Source organism: Ursus americanus, chromosome 21 (assembly GCF_024610735.1).
Source record: "Ursus americanus isolate L20-20 chromosome 21, mUrsAme1.1.p, whole genome shotgun sequence".
Lineage (NCBI taxonomy): Eukaryota > Metazoa > Chordata > Mammalia > Carnivora > Ursidae > Ursus > Ursus americanus.
Window position 1 is genome coordinate 37,193,707 of NC_142147.1, and position 14,260 is coordinate 37,207,966.

The window sequence follows — 14,260 nt, forward strand, 5'->3', positions numbered from 1 at the left end:
TCTTCTTTTCAAGATAGAAGGGCTGGGCACGTTCCACCGAACTAGAGGTATGTTTCCATGGGGAAGGAAAAAAATTCAGAGCGTAATGCAATATTAAAAATGTCGCCCAGCTGAGCATTCCATGTAAGGGTTTGTGTAGAGTTTTAATCTCTTCACCTGTTGGTGTTAAGAGAAAAGAGGGAGACCGAGAGAGGGAGGGAGGGAGGTACACAGGGAGGGAGAGGAAGGGCTTATGTGAACAGGGAAACCACAGGCAAAGAGGAGGGGGAAAATTTAAATGATCCCAGACCGAACTGTTTTGCTGTTAATACAGAAATACAGTGCAAGACACATTTAATGGGCTCTATTTTTTATTATACTATGCTGAATAATTAAGTTTGAGGCTAAGTGTCACATGGATTTATCTTTTAATTAAAAAAGCATGGTTCACGCATATTTGAGTGGTAGTCCAAATAAATGCAGTATAGAAATTTATGTTTGTTTATCTAGGTGTTAATTACCTAGAGATTGTTCTGGATTACTTCTTTTTATAAAGTGTCATAGGCTCGTGTCAGAACGAATAAAGCTTGCCCATGGAACCTTATCAATTTGCTAACTATAGTGCTGGTCTGACCTGAAGGGGGGCAGGGGAAAACTTTGGGTCGGGATTGTTGTGTATACACACACCCACATTCAACCCACACCAAATAAAACAGTCGTTTTAGAAAATATTTCTAGGACATAAAGGCACAAATATATCTTCGTTGTTTTACAGCCTCTTGTCCACTGCTATTTATAAAACATGTGATTATTTATGCATTGGGTTATGAGAAGTTGGGCTGGAAGAGGCCGCGAAGGAGGCTCCATCAATCCAGGTACCTGAACCCCGGAGAGGTGGAGGCAGGGTTTCCCGGTCGCAATGGGGCCGAACAAGAAGTTGGCTACTGTGATTTGTCTAAAATGTGTCAGCCTCCTGGCTGCTCCCAGAGAAGGCAGCGGGTGGGACAGGGAGGGATAGCAAAGTTGAGGGGGGTTAGAGGTCACATTTTTTTAAGTCAAGGACACGTACCGAGAAAGGGAAACCGGAAGCCCCCCCAAATTGTGTATCACACCTTGGGTCAGCCCCTGCCTTTTTCTTTGTTTTCGAGGTGATTTTTGGTGGCAGGTTCAGTCAAATGGCTTGGAAGAAACCGACGGCTTTGGTCAAAAGGTTCAACTTCAAAGAAAGAGATTTTCCAAGGGCCGGAAGAATTCCAAACCGGTCTAGGAATGTCTATGTTGGGTGCGCTCCTTTGTTCGGGAGGTGTGTTTTCCCTGCATTTTCTGCAGCGCCTGGCCTCTTTCTCCTGCGCTCCACGCCTCCATTTTTGGCTGTCAGATCACCAGAAAATCAATAAAAGTAACTGCGGGTCCAGGGGGGGCTTCCCAGAGCTTGCTGGGCCTTCTCCCCGGGGTGCAGGGAGAGCAGGAGGGGAGACCTGGACCGGTCCCCAACTGCGCTTCTGTCCTGCCCAAGCTGGGGGAGCATCCGGAGCCCCCAAACAGCAAAGCAGCCCTACGTGGACGCTCTCCGCTGGGTAGGGTTTCATTTTCAATTTTTGTTTCCTTCCTCTGGGGGGACTGGCGGCCCGCAGGGTCACTTGGCGGCGCGCCTGGAGAGGTGCGCCCGGCGGGCGCTGAGCGAGCGGGGCGCGGCGCCAGGCGGGGGCGCCCGGGGCTTGCGTGTCGCCGCGGGTGGGGGGCGGGTCTCCCAGACGCGGACCCCTGCACCCGGCCTCTGCGCCAGCCCCGCGGCCCCCGGGGATCTCGGGGATCAGGGCAGCAGACGGCGGCGGGCGGAGGGGGAGAGGGCCCCCGCCCCAAGGCGCGGCTCTGAGCCCGCTGCTCTCCGCGGGCCGGGCTTCTGGCGACGAAGGGGACAAATGCGCCCTCGAGCAGCTCTGCGTGGAGTCCAGCATTGAGGAGGGCGCGTGGATGCCACGGCGCCCGCTGAGAACCCCATTACGGCGCACAGGGATCAATGCTTCATATCTTTTAAATTATTGACGCTTAAACTCGATTTTCCTCCCAAATCGCTGCCCATTTCCTCCTGGATCATTGCTGTTGTCAGCAGTTGGGCCCCCATGGTACTGCGGGTGGAGTGGGGGTGCTGTCAGAGGGGTGGGGGAGCGGGTCCCTTGTTTGTGCCTAAGCCCCAGGTGCTGGGGACACAGGGGAGGACAGCAGAGGAGGGTCCCTGACCAGTTCCCCACCCCTCACCCCCAGCCCCTGAGTCAGACAAACCAGGTGATTTCTAGAACAGCGGTTAGAGAGGCCCTTAGGGCTGAAATCTCTCTGGGGAGGAGTCTGTGGGTGCCTGCGGGTCCCCACCAGCCTTATCAAAGGAGGGCCCCGGATGGAGGCGGTGCGGAGTGTGGTGTTTGAAGGCCCGTGTTTAGAGGTGGCAGAAGGGGAGCCCTGCAGGGCTCTAGGGTCCAGGACGGGAGTCTGGAAAAACATGAAAGAGCCGTGGGTCCAGAAATACCAAAAATTTTAAGTGTTTTTTTCAGGCGAAATTACATAACATGAAATGAACCATTTTTAAGTGTACAATTCTGTGGCGTTTAGTACATTCACAATGTTGCGCAAACACTGACTCCATTCAGATCCGAAACATGTTCCTTACCCTGCGAGAAAAGCCTGTCCATTGAGCAGTCATGCTCTACTCCCCCTCTCCCAGACTCTGCAAACACCAATCTGCTTTTTGTCTCCACGGATTTACCAGTTCTGGACATTTCGGGTAAATGGAATCATACAATATGTGACCTTTTGTGTCTGACTTTTTCTACTTAATGTTTCTCACCTTCATCCATACTGTAACAGGCCTCAGTGTGCCGTTCCTTTCTATGACTGAATAATATTCCACTGGATGTTTATTCCACATTTTGTTTTTCCACTCATCTCTTTTTTTTTAAAAGATTTTATTTATTTATTTGACAGAGATAGAGACAGCCAGGGAGAGAGGGAACACAAGCAGGGGGAGTGGGAGAGGAAGAAGCAGGCTCATAGCGGAGGAGCCTGATGTGGGGCTCGATCCCATAACGCTGGGATCACACCCTGAGCCGAAGGCAGACGCTTAACTGCTGTGCCACCCAGGCGCCCCTCCACTCATCTCTTGATTGCTTTTGTCTCTTGTCTGTCTCAAGTAATAGCGCTATGAATATTTGAGCGCCCGGTTTCAATTATTTGGGGGCATATCACCTAGAAGCGGAATTACTGGGTCACTGGATAATTCTATGTTTAATTTTTTTTTGAGAAACGACCAAGCTCTATCAGCTTTTTATTCAACAAATCGGTTTATGTCACCACGTTGCTTAAAACCCTATAATGGCTTCCATTACATGAGAATAGAATCTATACTCCTTCCCATGGCCTTCCTTCAAGGCTCTACATGATTTGATCTTACCCGTCTCTCTAACTCCATCCTCCCCTTTTGCCTCAATACCCTCCATCTGTAGCCAAAATGGTTTTTTGTACCTTAGGGGTGCCAAACCTGTTCCTGCCCCTGGGCCTTTGCACTTGCTCTCCCCTCTTGCCCTTTCTGTACTGAACACCTTCCCTGTCTTAGGTTTCCATTCCGAAGTCCCTCCTGGAAACTTCCTGTCATCACTGCATCCGTGTGTTCACATTCCATCCTCCTATGTCTATGTTCCTTGTGGCAGGAATTAATTACTCTCTAAAAATGCCTTCTTTACCCCTTGGTTTACATGCTAATAGGTTTGCCTTCCTTGCTGGAATATAATTTCCATGAGATCAGAGACAAACAATGCCTGGTACAGAGTAAGACCTCAAATACTTATCAAAGAAAGAAAAATTCCCAGCCCAATTATCTTTGATAATAATCACTAGGGTATTGTGGAAATTTTGTTAGTTATAAAAAAAAAAAATGTTCCCTCAGCAGTGTCCAGAAATGAGGCCCCCAAACAGGGAAAAATACCGACTGACTCAAAGGCAGAGCGGCCATGTCCCTGAGAACTGGGTGTGGTCCCCCTTGCTTGGAGTGTGAGTATCTGTCTGCCGGCGGGCGAGAGGGGCAGCAGTCCCCTGCAGGGACAGAGCTGGACTGATAGCCCCGGGCATCGGGGTCACTGGAGACCAGCTCCCCAAACTCTCCAGAAGGGCTCACAGTCGAGGGGGAAGTGGCAGTCAGGAGATTTGGATCCAAGTCCAATCCTACTAAACCAGACACATGCCTTCACCACTCCGAGCCTCAGTTTCCCCATCTGTAAAAGGGGCTGCTACCATCTGCCATAAGGCTGAGCATGAGCAACACGTGAGATCACGGGGAAGCCTTTTGCGAATGGAAATGCGACACACGTCAATTATGACCACAACCATTAATAAGGAGAAATATGTGTGCCCTGCCCGTGCCAAGGTGTGGGTGGGGAGGACAGAGCCCGGCAGCCTGGTCAGCATCTGCTGTAGCCACCCTGGTTCCCTCGCCCGCCCTGGTGACCCTGGCCGCACTCATGCCTGTGACCCTGGGGTCAACGCCTCTTCTTAATGCCTTTCCATTTCTCAGTTTGCTGACTGGGGTGATTTTCGGTGAGGTCCACATAAATACTTCAAAAATAATTCACGATGAAGAGGAACGCTTCTGCAATGGATGATGGCACCAGGAATTAAACGCTTTATAGGGCCGAGCGTAAATTATTTTAATGCATGTAATAGATCCGCCCAGGGAGACTCGAGCCCCTCTAGGTCATGCCTCCGTGCCCCCAGGGCCCAGAGGGTGGTGGGAGCAGGTGGCTGGGAGCCTGCTCTGCTGGGGCGTGAATCATTCCCCCTCTCCAAAGACCAATTCCCCCAGCACTTAGGTCCTCCTAACCCGAGGAAAGAATGGAAGGTTTCCACGTCTGGCCAGGCGGAGCCAGGAGCCAGGGGACAGATGGGCCAGTGTGAGAGCATTTGTTAGCAATGACGACCGCCTGACCTGCACCCTGCCTTCCATTCATTGTCTGCCCCTCTCGAGGGGGTGAGGAATGCTGCTATATGGCATTAGGCATTTAAAATATTTTGTCTTCCTTGAAACTGTTGGGCGGCAGGACAGACGCTTCAGTTCAGGTCATCAACAAACATTTTACATTCACACTCATCGCCATGTTCCTGCAGGAAGACATCTTCGAGAACGCCGTGCCCAACATACCCAATTCAAGAGAGGAGAAGCTCAGGGTTTTGTGACCCCAGCCATGGAAAATAAACACACTTGTGATATCTAAGGGCTATCGGAGTCATATTTATAGAGCGATATCTAAAGATGACTGCTGTGGTTTTGTAATTACTGAAGAGGTTTGTAATCCCAGAAGAAAGAATTCATTGATTCCAGGATGGGCGAATATGACCTCTATGGTCAGCCAAAGCATGGGGACCGTGCTGTATGTTGGCCAGGTGTCGCATATCGGGAGAGAAGCTTTTATTCGTTCAACGTGTCACGATCATGCCTTAGTTCTAGGGCACGTGCTAGGTGTGGGCTGTGCAGCGCTGAGCCAGACGTGAGCCCTGCTCTCAGGAGACCTGCGACTGCTTCGTGACCTCAGGAAGCACCCACGTCACAAAGCGGCAGGAATAATGCGGTGTGCTCTCTTGAGTTCTGGGGCGAGTCTCCTTGCACCGACGGCTCCTTGATGGCTTGTCCCATCTGTATCTGAAACTCCAGCCTCTGTAATTCTATCACGCACACCAGTGACAACATGGTTGAGCCTAAGAGCAGTGTAACAGAAAATTAGAGCGACTATTTCTGGGGAAAGCCTGGTGAGGGGAGGTGATGGGCCTCGAACGAAGCACAGGATCTCGATGTGAGGGGCTGAGGGAGAGTGGGAGAGGAGATTCCAGGAGGATGGGTCGATGGGTGCCCCAAAGCAAAGATCCAAAGGTTCCTGTGCACGGGGTGTCTTTGACCAGTGAGTGGGCCAGGAGGGCCTGAGCCCAAAGAGAGATGGGATGGGAGGGTTGAAGGAAGAGGCTTCTCAGGGCGGGTAGACATAGCATGGCCCCAATGTGTTCTCCTGGTATTTTTCATTGTCCTGTAGAGCGGGGGGGACTCACAGACACTGTTACTGAAAGAAGTTCGCAGGCTGGTAAGGAAATAAATCACGGTCTACCCCAGGAGGACTTTCAAATGGAAATGAAAATTGTAGCCCACAGAGGGAATCTTCACCAGTGGTATAAACGGAGTGTATCATCCTCCATGAAGCCTTCCCCGTCCACCTCTGGGACAAATATTTTCTGTCCGTGCTCCCAAAGTACACGGCTCTGGACGAGAGTTCGGGACTGACCACAGTGTGCCGTGGCCGGTTGTCTCCACCGGGTCCGCACTGGGTCCTCTGAGGCCAGTAGCCCGCTCTTGTTCATTCCTGGATTCGTGATGACCCATAATGGAAACCTCATATATGCTTCCTGGTTCCATCTATATAAATACGCCAAGTTTAAAATCTGGACTTCCTGAATTTTAGTTCAACATAACCACACCATCTCCCATTTTAAGTTTCTGGAAAGGAACCACTCAAACCATCAAAAATATAACTGGCTCTTAGATGGCAAGCTTGTTCAGCGCCAGATCGGTGCATCTCTCGCAGCCCTAGCACAGTGCCCGGCTCCAGTGTGCATCCAGTCAAAATGAACACCATGGGGCCCTAGCTCATGGTCTCAACACCCTGCCCCGTGTCCCCTCAGCTCAGCTCTGAATCCCGCGGCAGCCGCAGTGCACACTTTCCAGCCACGGAGAGCTTCCTGCCTAAAAACCAAAGGAACACGCCCCCTTGCAGGCAAGCCTGAAAGTGCTGGGGGTTGAATGCCCCGGGGACGACCCTTGCCGCGTGAAAGAAGGGGGTCAGTGGATGAATGCCCCCGCTCTGGCGTCCTCCACAGCCCTTAAAGGGCCCTCCGCAGGACGAGCCCCAGTTGTCCATCCATGCACCCCCTTCTGGCGTTTCTCCCATCCTCGCCTTACCTCCCCCCCCTCCCCGCTCATTTGTGTCTTCCGGGATCATCCCCTAGGCGAACTACGACACCATTCTTGTCTCACCAAGTGTCTGCTTTTGGGGGGAATGCAGACCAAGACAGGAGCTAAATAGCTATACAAGTATGAACATAAAGGTATGAGCGTGTGCGTGGGATGATGGAGAGAGGATGGGGGTCTGCAAACGAGCTCTGCACACGAGCTCTGCACATCCCATAGTCTTCCCTGGGCTGGTCTGAGACCGGGCTGGTTGAGGCGAAGGTTCCCAGAACACGGGCCTCTGTCCCGCCGGTGCGGCCACACTGGGGTCCGGCTCTCAGCCCGGTTCCCAGAACACGCTTCCACCTGGAGTCTAAGGAAAGCGTAGCCATTGATGACGGAAGGAGAGGGACAGGTGTCCTCCACGCCACGGTGAGCCCATGCGTGTTTGGAGCAGAGTGTTGCAAAAATAACCCAGAGGCCCAGATAACTGAGAGGGGAGAGGGGGGTATGGAGAGCGGGGCCGAACGAGGAGAGGATTCGGCGCCTCTTCCAGATGGCTCCTTCCCACCCCCCACCCATTTTGATACGAGGACAGGAACGCACCATGTACCTGAGGGCGGAAACAGAAGGCTCCACCAAAGATTGGACGGAGAAAGCCAGACGCTGCGGAACAGCCAGCCTTCTCCCGGGACCGGCTGTGAGCGCTGCTAAGAATAGACCCGGGCCAGGACGGAGTCTCTCTCCGCAGGAGTCTTGGGAACATTCTAAACTCGTGCAGCCGAGCCCACTCTGCCGCAGCCTGGCTGGGAGGGGGGCTCCGAGCGCAGGGCCCCTACCTCTGCAGCTGCGTGCAGAGTAGTCCTTTCTGGAAACAAATGGGTCATCATCTGCAGCAGACAAATGGCCTTTCCTTCCTGCGGCGGACTCAGTCACTTTGCATCCCCTGAATGCTTTCAGTCACTGTGTATGCGCCAAGTGTCCATTGTGTGCACCGTCTGTGCTTGCCACGGAGGGACACAGGAGAGAGAAGACATCCCTGCCCTTGGAGTCTGCTTGGAGACACCAGAACATTGGATGGGGCAGGGAAGAGAATCCCAGGGAAGTCCCCTGGTGTGGAGCAGGGAAAGAGGCTGCTGACTCAGTGGGGGACAGACGGAGAAGTAGGACCCAGATGGGGAGAAGCTGGTACTCGGGGCCCGGGAGGAGAGACCTGGGGGTGTCTTTAGGCCTGAGAACAGCAGAGCTGCCCGGAGCCTGCTGGGTGGTACTTATGAAGTGGAGTAATAGGTCACACAACAGCACCGGGGGGCAGGGACCGGTTGGACAGAAGTGGAAGAGGAACGCGAGTGGGATCCTTCGAGAAATTTACCAATGGAAGATAAGGTCAGTGTCGGGGTCAGTGGAACATAAGGTCAGTCTGGCAGGCCGCTGGTGTTGGGGTATTCTGTCTCCCTACTGCTGTTGATCAGGAAGCACACCCCCGTATACCACGTTGTAGGGAGCAAACCCTGCCCTCCAGCCAAAACATAGCAGATACCGGTACTCCCATCTTCCCTGTCTCAGGAAACCTACGACCGACCCAGCATGTTAAGAAATCAAACTCTTCTTTCTCTTTCTTTTTCTTTCTTTTCTTTTCTTTTTAAGATTTTATTTATTTATTTTAGGGGTGTGGAGGGGCAGAGTGAAGGGGAGAAAGTGTCTTAAGCAGACTCTGCACCGAGCATGGAACCTGAGGCGGGGCTCTATCCCACGACCCCAAGATCATGACCTGAGCTGAAACCAAGAGTCGGACATTTAACCCACGGGGCCACCCATGTGTCCCAGAAATTGAACTGTTCTTCAAGATTTGCTTCTCTAATAAAATCCTGCAGTTGGGACAGCACAGGGGCTAAGTGGTTGATTTTTTAAGGGTGGTAACCATGCTAGGGTTAGGTCGTGGAGGTGGGCAAGGCTCACAGTCTGCACCGGAAGGGAGCCGTGGCTTTGACCCCAGGCGCACTGCAGGGACAAGAGTGTGTGCCCGGTGCGGGCCTGACAATGGCTCTGTAATGCTGCTGTGTGTGCCCGCGTGCACTGGGGGGACAGGTATTGACTGATCAGCTCCCACTGTCCGTGAGTCTCGGTGGAGCAGGGATACGCTGAGGAGCAGCGTGTCTCATGTCCCAGGCTCCCAGGGGATGCCAGGTTGGGCACTGACCCTGTCCCTTCCTTCCTTAGTGCAGTCTTCAGATGTAGTTCGAGAGCCTTCTCTGTAATAGGTATTTACCAGGGCTCCCTCCTGTGTGGAAGCCCAGACCCTAGGAGGAGACAGAGAAATAAATTAAGGTTTTCAAGGAAAGCCATCTCAAAAGCCAGGAACGAACCGCAGTCACGTTACTGTGATTTCCCCTGACACCAGGCCTCAGGCTCTCCCTACCACCCTGTGGGAGAAGGGCCCCAGGAGGTGAGGGCAGCAGGGACCCTCACTCCTCACTCCACTCTGTGCCTTCTGGTTGGTGGGATTTGGGACCTGTCTCCCCCAAATTGGCTGCGTCCATGTCAGCCAGACGGACACCATGAAAGCCTTCTGGGCCCAATCCGCTTGTCCCTCCTTCCTGAATTCTGTTTTGCTGCTTCTGACCGGCGTGGGTCTCCTCTCCCTTCATCTTTTAGAAATCCAATTTTACAAGCTATTGGGCTTGAGTGTGGACTGCTGCATTTTATTAATTTGAAAAACTATTATTTTTAATGACTCCGGTAGCCAGTGCTCCCTGCCATGGCCCATACCCCGGCTGCCACCCACAGGGAAGAGCCCTTTGTCTGTGGGCAGCGTGTGGCCATGGGGCTTTGCAATGAAGCATCATGGTATTCTCCTTGGGCTGTCACCGTGAGAAGGGAAGCGGTATTTGGGTTTTTGCTTTTGTCTTTTGTTTCTGTAATTGACTGGGCAGCACACAGCCCTCTCAGTAATGCCCAGACAACTCCTGGTGGCCTGCACAGGACTGACCAGGTCCATTCACTGGCACCAAGGTGAAAACAGACCTCATTTCTAGACTGTCTTTTCCTCCCTTGTCGCAAACGAGGCCATTTTGGCAGTGGGTGGTATGTGTGGTCATGGCAGCTGCTCTGGGCTTGGTTCCTTGCTACCCAACTCATGGCTTCCTCTGACTGCTGAGACCCCCGTACCCAGCCCCAGTGTCCCCAGTCCATCAGCTTTATTTCTTTGCATGCCCTCGATTCAGTGTCCCCAAAATCAGCCTCCCCTAGAAGCTCTGTCTAGTTCCTGCTGTCCCCCACCCAGCTCTTTGGGGGATTCACGTTAGACCCCTTCCTTCTCCTGGGGGCCTCCGTGGTCTCTCCTCTTCTGAGCTCCTCTTTCTTTCTGATCTAAGAGCTTGATGGCACAGTGGCCTCCCTTCGCTGAAGGGACCAGGCTCTTGAATCATACTCTCCTATACATCCTTGGGGTCTCCAGGATAGAAGTAGAGATCACTAAGTGCTTGCTGTGGGGTTGACCAGTTGATCACATGATGGCTGACTGGACCTGTGGTCTGTGTAGCTGGGTGGATTGGTAGCTCTTTTGGGATTTCTAAGATCAGAAAGGGCAGAAGGATGAAGCTGCAGAAAACACGAAAACAGATCTTCCTAGAGGTCTCTTGTTTTGCCATTGTGGTCCCACATTTACCACATGCCAGAACTGCAGACCTGGGGACATGGGGCAGTAAGGCCTGCCCCCCAGTCACCAACCAGCATGGTTTAGAGAAGCCCCTTGCCACTAATAGGGTCATCATTTAACTGATGGCTGCTTTCTCTACCAGGGGTCCTTAGCATCTCAAATAGCCTCCTGTGAGGCTAAGCAAATAATGCATTATGCTTATTTTTGCATGTTGGCTTGCAAGGCTGACTGGTCTAGGACTGCACTGTAATTCTAATGGCCCCTTCTGAGGACACCGTCATAAAACAGAATATGTAATTTATAGCAACAATGGCGCAATCTGTTAACTTGCTTATCCTTATTAGACAGTGGTCAGTGATCAGTTCACGCGGGTTGACCACCTGCTTCTGCCCTTTCTGATAGCGGCTTCGCTTCTCTACTGGGCATGAGTTCATGCTGAGTCCTGCTCTGTGTGTATCTGCGTGGAACCGTGGAAGCAACTTTGATTCTTTCATTGGTCTGACGCAGGTTGGGATCCCAGCTCTGCCTCTTGATCAGTGTGTGACCCCGGGCAGGTCACATGTGCTCATCTCTGCGGTTGTGTTGTGAGGACCCAGGCGCCGGCCGCTCCTGGGCAGTGGGCAATACTGTGCGGGTCTGTGCCGGGAAGCAGCGGTAATGGACGGACTCGGCCTTTCGGCTCACTGCAGTATTCTCCTAAAGTAGATCATTATTCTGTATGGAATAAATAGTGTTATCGGGCTGATATGCTTAAGGCTAATGAGCCCATGTCTAGCATCTGAGAAGCCAGATAACAAGACATGTTTTTCTCCATTGGCTTCTATTGATGTATTAATTAATGAAATCCAAGATTCCCCTTTGAGCTGGAGGAGTGTTTAAATCACTCCTGGGCTGTTTGTAGCACATATTGCCTCCTGCTCTGAGATGCTGAGGAGGGCTGGGGAAGGGCAGCGGATCGTCCCCTCGGGCCTGGCTCAGGTGGGAGCAGGAGCGGGCACCCCACCTTCTTCATCAGGAAGGGCCAACTCTGGTGGCCTGGAGGGCCGTGGGGCCAGGCCTACCGTGGGGCCAGGCTCAGCTTCTGCTTCAACCCACTTCCTTTGGCATTTCTGGGCCTCCAAAAGAGCCCCAAGATATGACCTCTCAACTTGCTATCCTGATATTGACTGAAAACCTGCCCATGAATGAGGCTGTATGACGCCCGGGCGAGGCTATCCGCGTGCTGTTGGCTGGTTTGTTTTGAGTGATCATCGAATACTGCAAGTGACAGCATGGTAAATGTCACAGTGTTGGCATTAGATATGTTTGGGTTTAAGCCTGACTCTGGCACTTAGTATCTTCACAAACTCAGGCAAGTTGTTGAAAGTCTCTGAGCCTCAATTTCCTTGTCTGCGAAGGGGAGACGAGGATGATGATAGTGATGTCAGCGATGACAATGGATTCCCACACGGTTGTTTGTGACCTGGCCTGGGTGATGGAGTTCCTGGAGGACAGTCTGCATAGAGCACATAATTAAAGGAGACAGGGATCGTTATTATGTGTAACAGTGATAGCATATCTTATAAAATACGGAATGGCGGGGGCGCCTGGGGGGTGCAGTGGGTTAACAGTCAGACTCTTGGTTTTGGCTCAGGTCATGATCTCGATCTCAGGGTTGTGGGATCGAGCCCCACGTCGGGCTCTGCACTCAGGGCGGAGTCTGCTCGAAATTCTCTCTCTCCCTCTGCCCTTCCCCCACTGTGTGTGTGTGCATGCACACACCTGCACTCTCTCTCTCAAATAAATAAATAAATCTTTAACAAAGAAAAATGAAACGTAAATATGGAATGGCAGAAATAAGATCGGTGGAAAAATATTTCTTAGAAAAGTGACATTGCAGTATTTTTCATTCTTTCTAGTAACTTAAGCTTCTCTAATAATCTCTCCAGAGCATACTTTAAAGAACTTGCTCCAATACTTAAAACCAGTGTGCGATTAGCACTTTATTTGCCATACAAAAGCGAAGGGAACTTGAGAAAAAAAAATTGTTTTCGTAAGTGGCTTACATGTCTTTCAACAACCCTGCTGGATCATTCATTTGCATCTTGGCCCCCAGAAGTACCCACATACTCTGTACCCCCTAGTTAAACATGGAACCCTGTTCCCCGCAGCTAATTATGCACCCCTCACACCCTCAGGTAACCATGTAGCCCCACACCTCATAGATAACCATGTACTCCCGTACCCCACAGGTAACCGTGCACCCCCGAACGCCACGCATCCAGCCCAAACCTATAGTCAAGTGAAAATTCTTGGCCATCTACTCTCTCATACGTGAAAACCCCCAAGACTGCAGCTGTCACCCCCCAGCCTGAAAGAGCAAGGCAGCCTCGGACCATTCTCTATTGCAGCCATCCTGGCTTGCTCCTGGAGCCTCTCGGAGTAGGGGTTGGGGGGGAGTACAGTAAGGTGTCACACGTCTCACTGGGCTGTAATTGTAGGCAGTGCCGTGTAGCCCCGTGGTGGGAAGTGTGCACTGCAGGCCCTGGGCCCTCCACGGTGAGCCTCCGTGTGTCTCCCCGGATTGCACTAGGGACAGCCGACAGCCGACGCGACGTGGCTCCCATTCGCTTCCCGCACATGATGCCGGATCGCCACGATGCCTGGTGCCTGGCGGCGTTCACTACAGCCCCCCAGCCTGCTTTCAGTTTGCATTCCATATCCTTACACCTAATGTTTTGTACCTCAGATTCCACTCTATTTAGAATCAATAACCACTTAGAATTAAAATTCGAGCCGAACTATAAACCATAAAAGCCCCTGATTATTTCATTAGTAATTTGCTAATTGGCATTAGATATTTAATTACACATTCCAAATATTTGATGAATTATTTCAGCTCCACATAGAGAGTCAGTGATGGGGACTATGGTTTTTAGAGGGATCAGTCACAGGAAGTGTGAACGTCTTTGTGTGTCCGAAGCTCGAACAATGCATCTAAGGATCCGCTCTTTCTTGGAAGGAGCCCACCCAGACGGTCATTAAGTCTCCCCCGGCATCCAGCGCCCTGAGCCTCTGCTCCCCCAGCCCTCCTCCATCAACAGCACCTTCTGCTCACCCTTTTCTTATGGAGACATTATCTTTTCTGCTTTGATCTGCTTCCCACAACATAAGGTGATTCCCTCCTCCCTTCTTATCCCCCTGATGGGCTGTTTTTTGACGTGGACAAGAAGGAGTCCACTTCTTCCTGCTCACCCCTCTCTCACCCTGTCCCTCGTCCTCCTGGGTCCTCCCGCAGCCGGCCCTGTCTGCATTGGACACCAGATGGCCCCCACAACCTTCTTAGAATGGATTTACATTACATGCCACTCTGGCTCTGGCTCCCTCCCTTAAGGTGTGGGAGTGCTGTTTCTCTAGAAGAGGAAAAAAAAAAGATAATTTCAGTACACGAAAAAAACGCACAAATGTTCATTTCTGTTTCTTCTGGGATTCTTCTGACGATAAGTGGGCACTGAATTCATGCAGCCCCCAAAGCGTGTCCTGCTCCTTGACTGTGCCTGGGACCCCAGTCTGTTGGGCACCAGCCTTATGGACCATAGTCTCCATGGGATGATTCATAAGTGAAGTAGAAAGATGTATATTTAAAGCTAGGTGTTTTTTCTCAGTCT